Consider the following 18466-nt stretch of genomic DNA (forward strand, 5'->3'; position numbering starts at 1 on the left):
TAATTACGGGAAGGAACTTTCAGTCTATAGTTAAATAATTTAGTGGTTTGTAATCAGCAGAAATGTACTTTCCACAGCCTTGGAGACTGAAAGTCTGAGCTTGTGGCTGCATTCTGGTGAAGGGCCTCTTTCAAGTGCAAACTGTCAACAACTCAGCTTTTTGTTGTATCTTCAAGTGGGGGAGAGCAGAGAGGGAAAGCCAGCACTCTCCTGATTCTTATAAGGGCACTAATTCCATCCTGAGGGCCCCACCCTCATGACCTCATGACCACATCTAACCCCAACTACGTCCCAAAGGCCCCAACTTAATACCATCACGCTGAGGGAGGGGTAGCGTTTCAACATATTGGGGGAGACACAAACATTTAGTTCATAAGAGTGCCTCAGAGGATGAGCCCCGTTCTCCCCTGCCCCACCAACAGGGGGGAACTGCAGGAGTGAAATAAATGATATGGCACAGTTAGGCAGAGGGAAGCTTTAAGCATTTTCTTTTTTTAAGATTTTATTTATTCATTTTTGTGAGAGAGGGAGGGAAAGAGCGCGTGAGCACCAGCAGGAGAGAAGGCCAGAGGGACAACCAGGCTCCCTGCTGGGCAGGGAGCCACTGCCAGACTCCATCCCAGGACATGAGCTCATGACCTGAGTGGAAGGAAGAGCGCCACCCAGGCGCCCAGGCAGAGGGAACCTTGAACTTAATTTCCCAGATATTCTCCACCTGCTCTTTACTGGCACTGAGGGGTAGCAGTTCCATTCCCAAGGAGGGTGTATTTAAAGCTGTGTGTGTAGAGGGGGTCGTATGTTTCATTGTCACAATGAGGAGTGGGTGTTTTTGGTTTTCACTGGGTACGAACTTTTTTGCAATGCCAGGACCTGTCCTGCACAACTAACAACTTCCCTACCCCAAACGGCAGGACCCTTCTCACTGAGAAATTCTGCTCAAGTATGATGCCCACTCTCTCTTCACCGCATGGAGCAAGCTTAAAGAATTTGTACTTAAAAACAAAAAATAATAGAATCATCCCTTGTAATTTGGTTGGGACATTCCGGGGTGTCATGCACCATGAGTCTCCCCTTAGGCACAGAAATTCCTAGTTAATCATTATATATTGACAGATTATGGAGCAAACCATGGTCTGAATTTTTTTTTTTAAGATTTTATTTATTTATTTGACAGAGAGAGAGAGATCACAAGTAGGCAGAGAGGCAGAGAGGCAGGCAGAGAGGGGGGGGGGGAAGCAGGCTCACCGCTGAGCACAGAGCCCAATGCGGGGCTCGATCCCGGGACCCTGAGACCATGACCCGAGCCGAAGGCAGAGGCTTAACCCACCGAGCCACCCAGGCACCCCCATGGTCTGAATTTAAAAGCAGTGTTGCAATTAGAGAAACCAGCTGGGCCACCACTGAGTAATTTTAAATAACTCAAATTTTCTCTTACCTTGGCCAAATCTGACTAAGAATACCAGAACCCTCAGCACCATTCTTCTGTTAAATCTCCACTCTTCATTCTCACTCATCTCCTCACACCCAGTCGGCTTCTCTTCATAACCCCAAATCTCTCGGAAGCAAGTCCTCTTCTCCCCTCCCACCTTTTCCAGTCTCTGTCACAAAAGCTCAGCGGTGAGGCCTGAGACTTGAGGAATGTTCTCATAATGGGGTTGCAGCCTGGGGTCTGGGGGTCAGAGGGCCCTGCTGTGAGCAGAGTACCTGGGTGTGCGCCTACCCAACAACCATCCTGGGCTCTGATTATCAAACACGCACAAGGCTGAAGAATGGTCACAGCCATTTTGTTCATCTTTGTATTTCCAAAATCTCACATAATGCTAGGCACAGAGTAGACACTCAGTAAGTAGTGAGTTCAATTAAAATGAGATGATTCCTAAATGGGGTAGGATATTACCCCCATAATTTCTGATATAAATGGGGGTAAGGAAGATTTAAAAAGCTGGGAGAGACAAGAATGGTCTCTTTGACTGAAGGTCAGTTCAGTCTTAATCTTCATGATTTTATGTCTAGAATTGATTATTTGATCTATTAAAAGTGATTAAACACATTTTGGATTATTTAAGGTGACAGCAATTATATCCAAGATATGAAAGACAATTCTTCTTTTTAGAGGAAAATCAGATGTGGAGAGAGCATGTTCCTACTCAAGGAGTATGATAAATCAATAAATACAAACCTATACTGATTAAATATCTTGATCATTGAAGTGAGTGGATTTTACAGGGTGTTTGTTTTTTTAATGAGGCAGGGTTTGCAACCAGGCCGCGCCTTTCCTTTTCTGCGGTAATGGTTACATAAATTTTCACTAATCTAGATCACAAAATATACCATCATTGTTCCCTATCTTGTACAAACATGACTGACTGAGCATTAGATCCAAGGCTTTAATGAAATAACAATTTGTAACTCCGTGAGCCCAACTCAGCCCACGCTTTTCATTCTGTACATGGCTTCTTCCACAGCAAAGACCAAGTCTACACCTTGCAAGTCTAGACGGAGTCTATACCTTGCAAAGAGGCTCCGCAGCTGCCTCCCGGTTCCCTTATCCTGCCAGGCAGGGGGCTGGCCCCAGAGAGACCGAGGGGCAGGCGCTGCAGGTTGCCGGAGATGCACCGCCAGGGGCCATGTTTCCAGAGAGGTGGGAGAGCGGGAAGTGACTGAGCAGACAGTAAGCCTGCAGAGGCCAGCAACTTGTAGCCCCCCCACCAACACCGCGAAGGGGCCTGCGTCATAGCAGACACATTGCACACTGTCGCTGGCACGAGACAGCGACAGCGTGGGGGCCCAGCGCGGAGCACCAGGCCTACAGAAGCCATCCATGCTAGAGGCTCCAAGCCGGGCCTTCTGTGAGGCCCGAGGTGCCCAGGCCTGCAGGGTTGATCGGGAGGGAGGTCTGAGGCAACCTCAGAGGTGAAGGATCCTGATGTGGGGTCCTGGGGACCTGGCATCAAACCACCCAAATAGCCAGAAGCTGGGAGTAGGAGGGAAGGGCTGCCTCGAGCCTTTTCTGGGACCTGTGCAAGCACGCAGGTGACAACAGACCATAGTGGAGAGGGCAGTGAGGGGGAGCCCCTGGATGCTTCCTACGGCAGCCGATAACTGCCGCAAACTGTAGGGCCTAAAACCACAAAACTGTTCCCTCACAGGTCTGTAGGCCAGAAGTCCAACTTGGAGGCACGCAGGGGGTGCCTAGAACCCTAGAACCCTCCGGGGGTTCTAGGGCACACAGGCCTTTGTCTCTCCCAGCTTCTAGAGGCTGTAAGTGTTCCTTGCTTTATGTGGCTGTGGCCACATCACTATCATCTCTTGTGCATCTGGCTTCACGTGACCTTTTATTCTTCTGTCTCTCCTGCATGTCTCTCGTAAGGACCCTTGTCACTGGATTATGGGCTTCTGTGGAGGATCCAGGACATTCTTGACATACCTAAGACAGCTTCAGAGACTCTTCTTAATAAGTTAGCACTCACAGGTTCCCAGGATTTGAATGTGGACAGATCTTTCAAGGGGGTATGATGGTTAATTTTGTGTGTCAGCTTGGCTGGGCCATGTTACCCAGGTATGTGGCAAAAAGTTATTCCAGACATTTTCTTGAGGGTGTTCTGCATGAGATTTACATTTAAATAAATAGACTTTGAGTAAAATCAATAGACTTCTGCAATGTGGGTGAGCCCCATCTAATCAGTTGAAGGCCTGAATGGAACAAAAGGCTGACCTCCACCAAGAAGGAGGGAATTCTGCCAGTGAATGGCCTTTGGACTTTATCCACAGTATTGGCTCTTCCTGGGTCTCCAGCCTAACTGCCTTTGGACTCAAAGGACAACTCTTTCTGGAATCTCCAGCCTGTCAGCCTCCCTCACTGGGTTTTGGACTTGCCAAGCCTCCACAATCATGTGATCCAGTTCATTAAAATAAACCTCTTTCTCTATATACCTACACATCCTATTGGTTCTGTTTGGAGAACCCAAACCAATGCAGGGGTCTACTAGAACTGCTACGCCCATGTCTCATCGAGAACACTGCTTCTCAGACCTGAATGGGCATGTGATTTTGTTCACGTGCAGATTCTAATTCAATAGATCTGGAATGAGGCCATTTCTAACAAGCTTCCAGGAGCTACTGGTTAGGGCGACCAGCATGTCCCAGGACTATCCCAGTTTCAGCATTGGAATTTCCTTGTCCCAAGCAAACCCTGAGCCCCGAGCCAACCAGGATGGTTGGTTACCCTACTACCAGTCCAACAGATGGCACTTTGAGTAATAAGGAGCTAGAGATTCCTGTGGGAGGGGGGATTGTGAAAACTTGAGACCCTTTAAATATGGGCATAAGTGTAAAAGTATCTTGCAGAAGATAAATCCCTAAGTATTAGCTCCCAACATGAGGTACCATAGGTGGCCGCAAACCTACTAAGGGTTTTTCCTTTTCCAGTGCTCTTATTTCTTTTATTTTTCCTCTCATAACAGGATGAAACCTTTCATGAGGGTGATTTCTTTTTTTTTTTTTTTAAGATTTTTATTTATTTATTTGACAGAGATCACAAGAAGGCAGAGAGGCAGGCAGAGAGAGAGGGGGAAGCAGGCTCCCTGCTGAGCAGAGAGCCTGATGCGGGGTTCGATCCCAGGACCCTGAGATCATGACCTGAGCTGAAGGCAGAGGTTTTAACCCACTGAGCCACCCGCCCCTCATGAGGGTGATTTCTTATCAAATCTCCCACAGCAGCCTTGCCACTGACTTCATGGAAACAGAGAACCTCCCCAGGAAACTCCCTTCTGTTTCCTCCCCTGAGCTGAGCATTTTCTAAGCACTGACTCACTCTCTTCTCCTTGTCTAGCGGAGAAAAAGGAGTGAGGCTGAGGAGTCAGCCAGAGTTGTTCGAAGTCTGGCTCCCCCATTTACAATTGATGGATCTGGGACAAGTTAGATAATTTGTCTAAGGTTAATGACACTTCTGAAGAGATAATAATCAGAGGGCTGTTGCCAGGTCAGATGCCTACACCAGATGCCTGCCTAGCACCTGACACTCGGGGAGCTTCCTTCCTTCCTGCCACCCCAGGCAGAACGGGTACGCATGGGTAGTGCAGGCAATGGGAGAGACAGTGGATCTCATTCTGATGACTGCCCTATCTCCTTGCAATATTGTTTTACTTATATTTTTCCTGAAATCAACTTTAAATCAATTCTTTTTTTTCTTTTTTTACTTAGCCTTGTACTAAAGAATAATATTTGTAAAATCTTGGGTTTAACTTGCTAATTATATATTTTTCAACACACAGAGATATTCAAAAGAAATGTAGAGTGTCTTTTATGCTCTCAATAGGATTACTGTGCTAGTTCTAGATCTTTCTAGATCTTTTATCTAATACAAACTCTAATGAATACAGGTAGTCATTCAATTGGCATGTATTAGGTATTAGAGTGCCTTTTTATGTCAGAACAGCTTGGCACAAGGGGCTCCTGGGTGGCTCAGTCAGTTTGAGTGTCCAACTCGTGGTTTTAGCTCAGATCACGATCTCAGGGTCATAAGATTGAGCCCTGAGTTGGGTTCCATGCTTGGTGGAGATTCTGCTTGAGATTTCTAACCCCTCTCCCCCCTGCTCTTGTTCTCTCTCTATAAACATAAATAAATAAATCTTTAAAAAAAAATAACAGGCTGTCACAAATCTAGGCTCTTCAGCACCCACGATGAGGCAGTTGACCCCAGACCCCACTTATTCCTGGGACTGAGAAGATCGATGACTTCCACACCAGTTCAGAAGGTCTGTTACATGTTTATAGAGCACAGAGAGAGAACACCAGATCCCAGGCCTCAGGTTGGAGGCTTTCTTACATTCAAGTATATTTATTTATTTACTTTTATTTTTCAGTAATCTCTATACCCCTCTGTATGGGGCTCAAACTCAGGACTTAGAGATCAAGGGCTGTGTGCTCTTCTAACCAAGCCAGCCAGGTGCCCCTGGAGGCTTTCATCCGCTCTTCTGCTGCCTCCGTGCAGTGGAAGGGATGTAAGTTGAGAGGGCTAAGGGAATCTATCTGAAGGCCTGAACATCTGGTTCTTTTTTTTTTTTTAAGATTTTATTTATTTGTTAGAGAGAGAAAGTGAGGAGGGCAAGGGGCAGAGGGAGAGAGAGAATCTAAAGCAGACAGCCCCGCTGACTGAGGAACCTGATGCGGGGCTCCATCCCACAACCCTGAGATCACGACCTGGGCCGAAATCAAGAGTCAGATGCTCAACTGACGGAGGCACTCAGGCGACCTTTGTTCTCACTTTTTTATCTAAGTCTTCTTTGTAGGTAACTGAGAAAAAAAAAATGGACTCAAGCCTGTTCTGTGGGCTTGGCTGTCCTGTGTGTGTGTGTTTTCTCTCTCTCTCTTTCCCGTTCAGTCCTCTTTCCAGGTGGTGGCATGAGTAAATTGGCTCAGGGCCCGCAGTGCCTGGGCAAGCCAGCCAACTTAGCCTCTTTTCTTTTCCTCAGGGGAGGAACACAACATGGCTTGAGGCTCCAGGTCCATGCACTAGTAAGATGCCAAGATTCACATTTGGGGGTGGGTTAGGAGATGCCATCTTTGCAGCAAGCCAGGAGCTCCACCCCAGCTCCCAGCTGTGTCTGACTCTGTCAGACGTGGCACCACATGGCGCCACTTGCTGCTCCAACTAATACAGACTCCCACCTTGGTCTGATTTTCCAAGGCTCCTCCTTCACGAGGACTGGGCTTGCTCAATCATCTCCTTCATCTTCTGGCTTTTCCGTCTCCTCCTTTCTCTACAGGCCTTCCTCTCTCTGCACCGACACGTTTCTCTAGGGCAAAAACAAACACAATCAACCCAAACCAGTTCTCACCACCGGATATCGCTGGCATGCTGGGGCCATCTCTTCCCATCCTCTCATGACACGATATTGCAAGAAGAGGTTACACGTGGGATTTCCACTTGCAGGCCACCCACTCATTCCTTAACTTGCCCGGTCTGCCAGCCTTCAGATCCCACCACTCTCCTGAAACCGCCATCCAAAAAGTCAGCAGTCACCGCTCACCACCCTCCTCCACCCCGGGAAGCTGCTGGCACGTCGACCTTCCCCTGGCTCTGGCACCAGGTGGCTTCGTGCAGCTCATTTTCAAGACTTTTCCTGACTCCCCTTCTCCCCCCCCCCCCCACCCCAGGGTGAGAGCAGCCCGAGAGCTGCATTTGCCGGCCTCTTTTCCTCTCCCCCTGCACTTGTCCTCTGTCAGAGCAGCTCCCTCTGTGCCCTCTCCTGGCCTTCCCCACAGCATGCCTCCAGCCTTCGAAAGCGAGCAAGAAGACAGGCAGCCTGTTCCACTCCCATGGCCCCCAGAGCCCAGAACTAAAAACAGAAACATCGCAAGCCACATGAGCAGGCCTCTGAAAGGTCATTAGGGAAAACGCAGGGTTTCAGAAAGGAAACCCTGGGGAGTCAGGTGGTCCAGAAGAACAAGGAGATTCGTAGCGAACGAGGCGTAGCAGCCCAGCTGCTCGCTTTCTGTTGACAGGAGGCAAGCCAGTCAGCTGCTTGGGGCCCCGTGCAGACAGGGGCACCTGGTTTCAGACAGGTGTCAGTCAAAGTTTGTTATGACAGACTTACTGTCCCGAGCGACGCCTGGGGGTCGGGGCAGAAGGAAGGAAGACCATTTACCAAAAAGACTTATGAGTAGGATTTAGGGAGAAGGAAGGCTCCTGAGGCACCACGACCGTGTCAGAGTGCACGGAGACTCCTTGGGTAAATGAAGGCCTGACAGGGGCTCCTGTGACAGCCCGTGGGCAGGCGCCGGCCCCTGCTGCTATTTCGGGCTCCCTCAGCACACCTACGCTGACAGCTGGGGCTCGCTCTCTGCGGGGACCGGAGGCCCTCCCAAGCACTCCTTTTCATCCAGCAGTGGCAAAAAAACCCTCTCTTAAACATCAGCCGGTTCTCTGTCAGATAGGAAATAGGCGCCCTGAGGAGGAGTGACAGGCAGGGGCTTTCCTGGAGCCGCTCTCCCATGCTGTTGGCATGAGAGGCCCAAATTCTTCCAAACGGCTGGGGCAGACCCGCCCCAAGCTAACGAGGGAGCGGAAGCAGGCCGGCCACCGGGTCTCCCCGACGACGGCAGGGGCTCCCCGAGGCAGAGTGGCCGTGTCCACTGCAGGCCACACGAGGCCGGAATCCCGGGCTCTGCTTTATTATCAACAGATATTTGCCGTGAGGTGGCAGACCTGGAACAGACGGGTCTGGGTCCTGCGTGGGTGCGTCTTTGACGTGGGATATGTGGGTGAGGACCCAAAACGCACAAACACCGAGAGGGGGAGAAGAGTCAGATGGCAGGGCTGAGTGAGAACGGAAGCCAGAACAGGAGCCAGAGGAGAAATGAGGCCTGAAGAGGCGGTCAAGGCCCAAGCCGGCAGATCTTGTACACGTGCATTCTCCAAGAGATGGTGTCCGAGAGAAAGAGGCGTCCGGCAGGTGGAAAACAGAGAGGGCTGCTGACCCGGGAGGCCAGACTCTGACAGGCAGAGCTGGGCCGCACCAGCTCCCGAGGGGTGTTGAGAACATCTGGCACCATCCTGGCCTTGTCTTTGCCTTCTCACCACTCTGTTCTAAGAGGGTGGGCCAAAATCAAAACGAATAATTTAAAACTTTTTCCTCCTCCAGGTTTTTCTCCCTCTCTCTCTCTCTCTTTTTTTAAGACTTTATTTATTTATTTGAGAGAGACAGAGACAGTGAGAGAGGGAACACAAGCAGGGGGAGTGGGAGAGGGAGAAGCAGGCTTCCCGCTGAGCAGGGTGCCCGATGGGGAGCTCCGTCCTAGGACCCCGGGATCATGACCTGATCTGACGGCAGATGCTTAACAACTGAGCCACCCAGACACTCCTAGTTTTTTTCTTTTCTCCTAACAATGAACTTATTTTTTATGAAATATAGAGGCAAGAACAGAGGGAAAATGTCACTATTCAGCTTTTTTTTTTTAATTTTTTATTTTTTATAAATATATATTTTTATCCCCAGGGGTACAGGTCTGTGAATCACCAGGTTTACACACTTCACAGCACTCACCAAAGCACATACCCTCCCCAATGTCCATAATCCCACCCCCTACTATTCAGCTTTTAAATGTTAGCATTATGCCATCTTGCAATAAATCTTGTAGTGAGGTGAAGATCACGGATACGCTGGGGGGTCTGCCCTTCCTGTTTCTAGAAGGTGACTCCATTTCCCCCACTCCTTGTCAGGGCCGCTGCCTTCCGCCAGTGGAGCACACATCCCTCTGGAGGCGGGCACTGAAGTGGACCCTAAATTCACTCTCTCTTGCTCAGAAGGGGAGGCAGACAGCAGAGAGAGGATGTGTGGGAAGGTCTGTGCTAACTGAGGTCTAAATCAACAGGTTACCTAGAGAAGCCTCCAGGCCCGACCCACATTCACTAAGTGCACAGCTGAGAGCATTAGCCCTGGTTTTCTGGATTTATGACTTTAATCTTGCTGGTTATCCTCCCACTCACATGTTTATTACATGTTGCACCTTTATTTATAGTGTGCCCTCTTAACCACCCGGGTTCATGAACCATTATTGTAATTTTCCACCTATATGACTTCACCTGCAGATGGGTGTTCCTGTACAGACTCAAATATTTCCTGCTTGTTCAACTGCAAAATTAGGATCATAATACCTATTTCAGAGACTTCCTGAGGATTAAGTGAGATAATATATGTAAATCACCTAGCATGGTAATTGGCAATATACGCCGTAAATGTTTTCTCCCTTTCTTTTCTAATTTCTCAGAAAGCATCTGTTTAAAACTGTCTGGAATTCCCAAAGTGTTGCCAACAAGCTCCACAGTCAGAATTGCTGGAAACTATCTCTGGTTCTTTCATGGAAACCATGACATTTCCTTTTTTTCTGATTAGCTTAGATGTTGAGAACCTGAAGGAATTAACAGTGTTAAAGGATGGCTTTCCCAAAAATGTGAAAATATGACTTTCAGGCAAATATAAAAAGAACACGGGTCAAAGATTTTAATCAAACCCATTAAGTCATAAGAGCATCAATAAGATGTTAAGACTGTTTCAAAGGAAAAAAAAAAGACTTTCAAAGGAGAATGTGAGGAACAGAGGGCAATGAGGTTTCCTAACCAAACCCCCTAAAATGCTTTTGCTAATACATGCAAAACTAATTAATATCCTCATGCAAGAGAATGTAATGTCTGGGGTTTTCTTTTCTACAGAGAAGAAATATCACTTGTGTCTTTACCAGACAAAATTCGTTTGTATTGGTATGGATAAGAACCACTTGCATTACTAACAATTTTTTTTTTTTTACAAGTTTACTTCAATCCCTAGAGTTGGGAAAATAGCCTAATTAATAGGAAATCAGTCAAATTGCACTAATCTATAGAATCAGAAAATGACAGAGATTCGGGGAGTCAGTGATAAGCATTCTGTTGAAAGGAAACCTAGTATGGAATCACTTTTGCCCACTTCCGTATCTTGGACAGTTTTTCCTGATGAAACCTATAACTTTAGGAAGTGGCCTAGCAGGGAGGCCTTGGAATTTTCTCACTCTGAATTGTGGGACCACACAGCCAGCCTGGGCCAGCCCAGATCCAGACAGCCAGGCCCCTATCCGAGCCGGCTCCTCACTCTGTCTGAGGACAGGAATTCTGCTCTCCCTGAGGTGTATTTGGGCACATAGTTCCAAAACTGACCACTTTGTTCTTGCATCTGGGAACCCCAAGGCTAGCTGGTTGGGTAGCCCTATTATTGAAGGCTTCCATCCACATACTGCCCCCAAAAGGCTTCTCAGGTTCCTCTACAACTTTGCCCTTGCAAACCCTCAACCCAAGCCAAAGAGAGAATTAATATACCCTGAAATTTGCAAAACCATGTGGTTTGCCCAACTATCCATCACGTACTACCTTGGAACACCACTTTCATCCTATCATTTAATGGTCTACAGTTCTGAAAAGTGTTACTTCTCGTGTCTTCAATTCAGTTGTACGTCTTTGATCGCTGACACCATCCCCCTCTACCACCACCCAAATCGGGTGTTAAATAAATAACATAACAGGTGTTAAATTAGGTGTTTAAGCAGGCATTTAATTAGATGTTAAATAAATACTGGTTGAAGGGACAGACAGAAAGTGTTAGAATAGAGTCCTTCCTTGCTCAGAGAAGTTCCCAGTGCTTTCAGAATTATGTGCAAACACCTGTCAGGGAGCTCAGGCTCCCCTCCCCCAATGGCACCCACCTACTCCTTCCACACCAGGTACTTACCCCCGTACAACATCTGCTTTTTTTTCTCTGCCTCTCCTCTCCTAACTCAGAATGCTCTTTTCCTTCACCCTCAGGAATGAACTCAAATGCCAGCTCTGCCATAAAACTTCCCCGATTCTTCTGGTCAGAAACTACCTGCTCACTTGCCTTGTCCTCTGAACAGAAGGGAGACGTGGAAGATTCAGGCCCCAGAGAGGACGGCCCGAATCCCCTTACCAGCTCTGCGTTCTGTGACAATTTACGAAACCACGTTGTGCCTGAGTTGTCTAATGCAAACTTTGGGCGCGTAGTGCCACTCGCTTCATAGAGTTTTTGGAAAGCTTACATAAATTCCTACATGCAGAGCACTTAGAAGATGCCCTCCGCATAGCACACGCCTAGTGAGAATTCGTTCCTATTCCTCGTGTGAGCTTTCTTCATTCTCTCTGTGTAAGACAAGATCATTGTCTTACACAGATTTTACTTACTTTTTACATTTCTGTCCCCATCATTAGAGTAAGCTCCGTCAGGGAGAGGTAGGGCACATTTGCTGACTGAATGAACAAAAAGAAAGGATGAATGCTTACTTGCTGTCCTGGCTCTCAGTAAGTGAACCTGATCAGAGACCAGGCTTCTTGTTTGTGATAAGTGGGAATTACTGTTTTTGGTTTCTTTTGTTTGTATTTGTTTTTGTTTTTTTAACCAAAACTTTTGAGCTTCTACTTTGCAATTTCAGGTACCTGTCTGATCTGAAGTGTAATGTTTATAAAGCCCTGATGCCTCCTGCACCACCGGGATCGTTACCACGTAAATCTTCTCGGGCATGTTTGCTTTCTGGGTATAAGCTGGAGTAGTAAGCTGATAGTCAATTTTGTCTTGCCTTCTAAAATTCACATGTATCAGGGGCACCTGGGTGGCTCAGTGGGTTAAAGCCTCTGCCTTCGGCTCAGGCCATGATCTCAGGGTCCTGGGATCAAGCCCTGCATCAGGTTCTCTGCTCAGCGGGAAGCCTGCTTCCTCCTCTCTCTCTCTCTCTGCCTACTTGTGATCTTTATCTGTCAAATAAATAAATAAAATCTTTTAAAAAATAAAAATAAAATTCACACATTATCAGTAGTTTTTTCCTAGTGAAAACCCTGGGTTGGAAGAAAGGGATATTCCCCATGAACACGTGATAGGACCTCAAGCAATTCACTTTTACTGGACCACACATTTAGCAGCCCAACTTTTAAGACTCCCACAGGAGAGACGGGCCTCCGAAACACCTCGCTCTGAAAGCCAATGGGGCTCGTACCTGCAAGACCCAGAGGACTTAGGCCAGCAAAGAAATTGTTTTAAGGGGCGCACAGCACCACCACTCTCTCCCCGGGGCTCGGTCCAGGGAGACTAAGCCACAGTGCCCATTTGCCCATCTTTCCCTGGGGCAGATTTGGCACCCAGTCTACACGCCACTACCTGAGGCTCTGGCTTCTAACTTAGCACCCAGCAGGGGACTGGCCGCCGTCCTCGAGATCCTCCTGCCGCCTCCTCTCCAGCCTGCGCCCAGAGTAACATCCAGTCATGGTTATCTGCCTGGAAGGAGCTCGTCCATACATCTAGTGCCCCACGCTTCGCAGCTGCCACCCAAGGGACAAGCCCCCAAATCAAATCAGCTGTAAATAAAGCAGAAGCAGACATCTGCGTTTGGTGAGCTGGATAAAATGTAAGCGTCCTTGCCACAAAGAACGGAAAGAAGAAGGGAGAAAAAAAGGACAGAGAGGTAATAAGTGTATGAGGTAATGCATTTGCTAATTAAATTAACTCAATGGTAGGACTCCTTTCGCAATGTGAATACCTCGAACCATCCTGTTAAATACCTTGTAAGACTTTAAATACCTTATAATTTTATTTGTCACCTCAGTAAAGCTGAAAAAAAGGACAAGGCCTGGCCTCAAGTAGGTAGCTAACTAACACTACTGACACGGTCTTATTCAGGGATGAAGGGAAAAGGGCTTGGGGTCACTGAAAAAAAGGTTCAGATGGAAGGAATATGATGAAGAAGCAGCTCCAGAACTTGGAGAGAAGACTTAAGCACAGCCAAGTCACATGTGACACAGCAACACTCGATGCCTATGATGTCCTAAAACTCACGTGGCCATCGTCAGATAAGGAGCGTGGACAACAGCATGTCCATTCAGGGGAGAGGGCGTTCACTTCGCTGTGGGCAGGAAAGCCCCCGCCCCCACCCTGAGGACATCTTGTGCCCTCTGGGCCTTAAGGGATGGCAGAGATTCTCAAGGAAGATGCTTCCCGTCCAGGAGGTAGTATAAGACTAAGCCAGATCAGAACTCCTGGAACCACAGGTTACACAGGACAGTGCTGCGAAGACAGATTAGACCTGTCCTGTAGCTGTCCAGAGGACTCTGGCTGCCGGGGAGGGAGGACAGATTTCCATCCTTCAGGCCTTCAGATCAGAACCAATCTCTGTCTCTTCTGTATCTGTACCAACCAGCCACTGGACCGACTGAGCCACCTGGGTGCCCCTTTGCATCCATTCTAAAAGGGACCCTAATCCCATGACTATGAGCTTGGTGAGATTCCCTTCATTCACATACCTAGATACTCAACAAATGTGGGTAGTGAATAAATAAATGAATGAACGAAGAAATACGTAAGGCCACCTTGAGTCCATCAAGGGAATGAAGCAGGGTGACAGAGTGTGAGTTGGGGGGACAGATGAACTATTTAGAAGGAGCTCTGTCTGGTGGGCAGCTTCGGCAATCCTTGGCAAAGAAAGTGGGAGAAGACACCCACCTTTCATAGGTCAGCCTTTGCCCAGCCTCAGACCAGTGTTTGCAGGGCACTGTGTGGCCTTTATCTTCCCCCTGTCTGGCCAAAGATGCTTTCTGATTGATGTTTGTAGGACATGGAGACAATAAACACAATCAAGTGCCTGGCTTTGGCAGGGAGAGATTTTGGGTTGGATTCTTTCCCCCAATGTTAACAGGGCCCATGACGGCAGAAGGTATTAGGAAATCTTTACCAAACATTTTGAAACACCTGCACGTTCAGGTGCACCAGACCAGGGCCCAAAGCCAACTGAGTGTATTTGAAAGTTCTCTTATTGCGGGTCCGACCGGCTGCCCTTTGTTTAGATGAACCGTTCCTGAGCTAGAGGGAGGCAGAGGCCGTCATCGCTCTTCTGGGGGATGTTCTCATGGATGCCTGGGGCCTGGTGGGAAGAACACTCTTTTGGGTGCTGACAGACCTGGGTTTGGAGGTTGACATCACCCATCTACCAACCTGGGGGAGCTCCGTACAATCCCCGCCTCTTGCCAAGTCATGTAAATCTGAAAACATTCCCCCCAGCCCTGAGGAAAGAGCACCAAGGAGAGGCTGACAGGGGTGGGGCGCTACGGGCGGGATGGGGGGTGAGTAAAAGTGGGAACTTGGCTGCAAGCGCCAGGCCCGTGCTACCAGGCAAAGAGCCTGTTACAGGCGGTGGCCTTGACTTGGGGGCCCAGTCAGACTCCCCCAGAGAGAACGGAGAGGGCCTACAAAATATAAGTAAGGAAAAGATGACAGCCTGCTTCCCTGCTTTTCCAACTACGATTTAGATTTTTCTTTGATTAAGCACGTGGGCCACGAACCATGGTGTAGCAGGGGACCGGTGATTTTGTCACCGGCCAGAGTCACATATGTTTCATAGCACATTGCAGTTGTTGCACAGTCTGTGAATTATCACTTCCATTCATCACCTCTTCAAAAGCATAGTCATTATTAGACCTACTGCTAGATTTTGTCCTTCAATGCATTACTGAAGTAGCATTTACTGCCCATATCGCAGATTCGTTTATATTTTGGTGACTATATTTCAATTTGATCGATTCCCTTTGCACTTATTTTAGGCACTAGAAACAGCATTCTGAAGAGCAGTCCACAGGCTTGGCCAGCCTGCCAAAGGAGTGAGCTCACGGCACACAGAAAGGTTAAGAACCCAGAGGAGTGGCCAGCAGATGGGAGGTTCTGAAAACACAGGCATGTTCAGTTCCGTTTCAACATCCTTTTCAGAAGACACAGAGCCCTTTGTTGCTCATGTCTGTTACCCTGGACAGCTGATCAAGGGCCAACAGAGAACAGGATCGAGACGTGGCAGGAGACATAAAGTAAAGTCACTGCTGACATTCCCCACCACCATCCCCCGACACGTGATACAACCGAATCTAAGCACGTAAGTTAGAGCTGAAACCACCAGAGGCTCGGGCATCCTGGCCCCTTAGGAGTATCTACCTCAGCAGCTGTCTGCCTGAAACTCCCAGCCAGCTCCTAACACCTGCCAGCCAGCTGCCTGGCCTATTGAAGAACTCCCAGACCCAAAACATCTTTCCTCAAGAAGGTCAAGATGAGAACTTTATGGTCTTTGTTTGAGGACTTTGTTTGAGAACAACTGCTATTTGATCATGGAGTGTATGAGCCAAAGCTCAATGCTAAACACCCACTCAAACTTTGCCATTTCCTTGTTGCATTAAGAAGGTTATTGTGGGGGCGCCTGGGTGGCTCAGTTGGTTGAGCAACTGTCTTCGGCTCAGGTCACAGTCCTGGAGTCCGGGGATCGAGTCCCGCATCAGGCTCCCAGCTCCATGGGGAGTCTGCTTCTCCCTCTGACCTTCTTGCCTCTCGTGTTCTCTCTCACTGTCTTCTCTCAAATAAATAAATAAATAAAATCTTAAAAAAAAAAAAAAAAAAAAAGAAGGTTATTGTGGAGTCTGGCCATGCCTCAAGGACACATTAACTCTGGGAACAGCCCATTTCTCCAGGTCAGTCCTGGGGGATGGAAGAGTGAGGCCAGGAGCCGAGAGGAAGGGGCTCAGATCAAAGAGGAGAGAGGCTCTGCTGGGAACTGGTATGGATGGCTTAAGATCTGACCCTTGGGGATAGCAAAGCTCTAGCTCTATCATCAGAGTTACTGCTCCAGAAATATTTCCCCAGTCACCTGCAGCTTATGTGCAGGTAAGGAGATGTGGAGAGTGTGGGAAGTTACTTGCCATCATTACAGGGACTCCAAGTTTCTACAGGGGCACAGTAAGCGAAGAATGCTCTCTTTCTTCCTAGGAATCCAGGGCTCTTAAAAAAAAAAAAAAAAAAAGGCAAACAATAGACCTCACCAATCTCATTTACTTACCCAAGAGCAAACAGGTGGGTTGCTGCATTGCTGGTTGGAGGAGGGTGGAGGAGGAAAAGTCCCCTTGTCGGCTACCACCCACGTGAACACTACTCATGGAAAGAACATGATGCCAGCTACTAGGACACCTGGGTCCCAGCCCTACCTGCCTCTCACTAACCCTCTGCTTGACTTTCTTTTCCCAGTGTGCCTCAGTTTCCCTGTTGGAAAGTTAACGACTGCTGCTCCTGAACACAGACCAGTCTGCAGTCCTGGTTGGATGCCCCTCCCCACCAGGTGTGGGCAGTCTAAGAAACGGAGAGTTCTACTGGTGCCACAGGCCCTCCGAGGCAGGGGAGCTACAGTCCCACCCAATGAGTCGGGAGTTCTGTGTGGCCCGAATGGTGGCTTTCATTTGTTCTTTCATTCATGCGTGCATTCATTTATTAAGTGCTGTCTGGACATTTTTCCGCTTCTAAGAATAAAACATGTTTATTGTAAAAATTTCAAACACAATGAAAATCTAAAATTGCTGCAAGTATTTTCCTAGTACTGCCTCCTAAAGGAAACAATTAACTGTTCTGTTTATTATATGTACTTTTTTTCCTTCCTTCCTTCCTTTTTTTTTTTTTTGTAGCATGTGAACATGTTTTATCTGAGCAATCTAGAAGTCCCTAGATTCAAACATCAGAGAGTTCCTTTCCACTACTTTCAACCCCGAATTCTACTCCTCTCTGCAGACAGTCACTGTTAATATTCTGGGTAGCTTGCTCTGTGAATGTGCTGTCCAGCACTGGCTGATGGGAGGTCACTGCTGCCTGTGCAGCCCGGCTCAGCCCCTCCTCACCCTGTGCCTCCCCCCTTCTCAGGGAGGTGGCGTGCCTTCTGTCCCCACGAGTCCAGGGGCACAGGTGAGTCCTCCAGTCATCTCCTGAGTGATTCTTTCCCACAGCTCCACCCACAGTGGGTGATGGAGGGCGGAGGAGATTTGGGCGCTCCAAGAACTCCTGAGCCTGCTGGCCTTTTATAGGCGGGACAGAGGTGAGCAATAACACCTGCAAAGCTGGGTGCAGGACATCTTAGCATGTCCCACATGTGTGGTCCAGACCTTCCCTCGGGTTGTAGGGGAACTAAGCATCTACTATGTAGTCTCAGCCTTTGGGGGTCTCAGCTGAAACACACGGAGAGAATCCCACCTCAATGTCCAGTCACAGATGCCACCATTTATTTACCAGTTTTCAGTGATAGATATTGGCCTGGGGTGTGTGTGTGTGTGTGCGCGCGCGCACAGTCTCAAGACCTACCTCAGGCAGGCTTTTAAATTAACTGCTGAGAGGCACTGGGTGACTCAGCTGGTTGAGCATCTGTTTTCAGCTCAGGCCATGATCCCAGGGTCATGGGATCGAGCCCCGCACTGGGCTCCTTGCTCAGCGGAGAGCCTGCTTCTCTCTCTGCCTGCCACTCCCCCTCCTTATGCTCTCTCTCCTTCTAACAAATAAATAAATAAAATCTTTTAAAAAATTGTTCAGTAACAGAGAAACAATTAAATACATCTTGAAGCGCATACAGCAGACTATCACACCACTTCCAAAAATCACTTCTGCAAAGACTATTTCAGGAAGAGTAGGGGATACACGTGTTATATGCAGTTTTGTCCCCTTCTTGTCACTTAGTTTTCTTGGTGGGTATGCAGCAAGATCCCAACTTTCTGTTAAAAAAGAATCCATCAGAAAAAGCAGTAAGTATGATCCAACAGACTTGTAATTGGGAGAGAAAGGAAGAAAGCCTAAACGAGGGTAATGAAGAAAAAAAAAATAGAGAAACCAAGGGGCAGAACAGAGAGGTGGAAGCGTGCCTTGGGGACTGATAGGAGAGAGGTGTGAGGAAGTGATGGCATGGATGACAGCTGGCCTTGTTGGACTCCATCAGCAGCTCTGAGAGCACCAGAGGCTGAGAGGGGTTTGGGCAGGAAGATGAGGGCAGGTCTACACATGCTGAGTTCCGAGGTGCCAGAGAGTCTCAGGAGAGAGACAAATCTGGTAAATACTGGAGAACAGCTAAAACTAATCATCTTGGTGAGGTCCTT

The sequence above is a fragment of the Mustela putorius genome, unplaced genomic scaffold (assembly GCF_011764305.1).
Source record: "Mustela putorius furo isolate JIRA1106 unplaced genomic scaffold, ASM1176430v1.1 tig00000580_pilon_pilon_pilon, whole genome shotgun sequence".
In the NCBI taxonomy this organism is placed as follows: domain Eukaryota; kingdom Metazoa; phylum Chordata; class Mammalia; order Carnivora; family Mustelidae; genus Mustela; species Mustela putorius.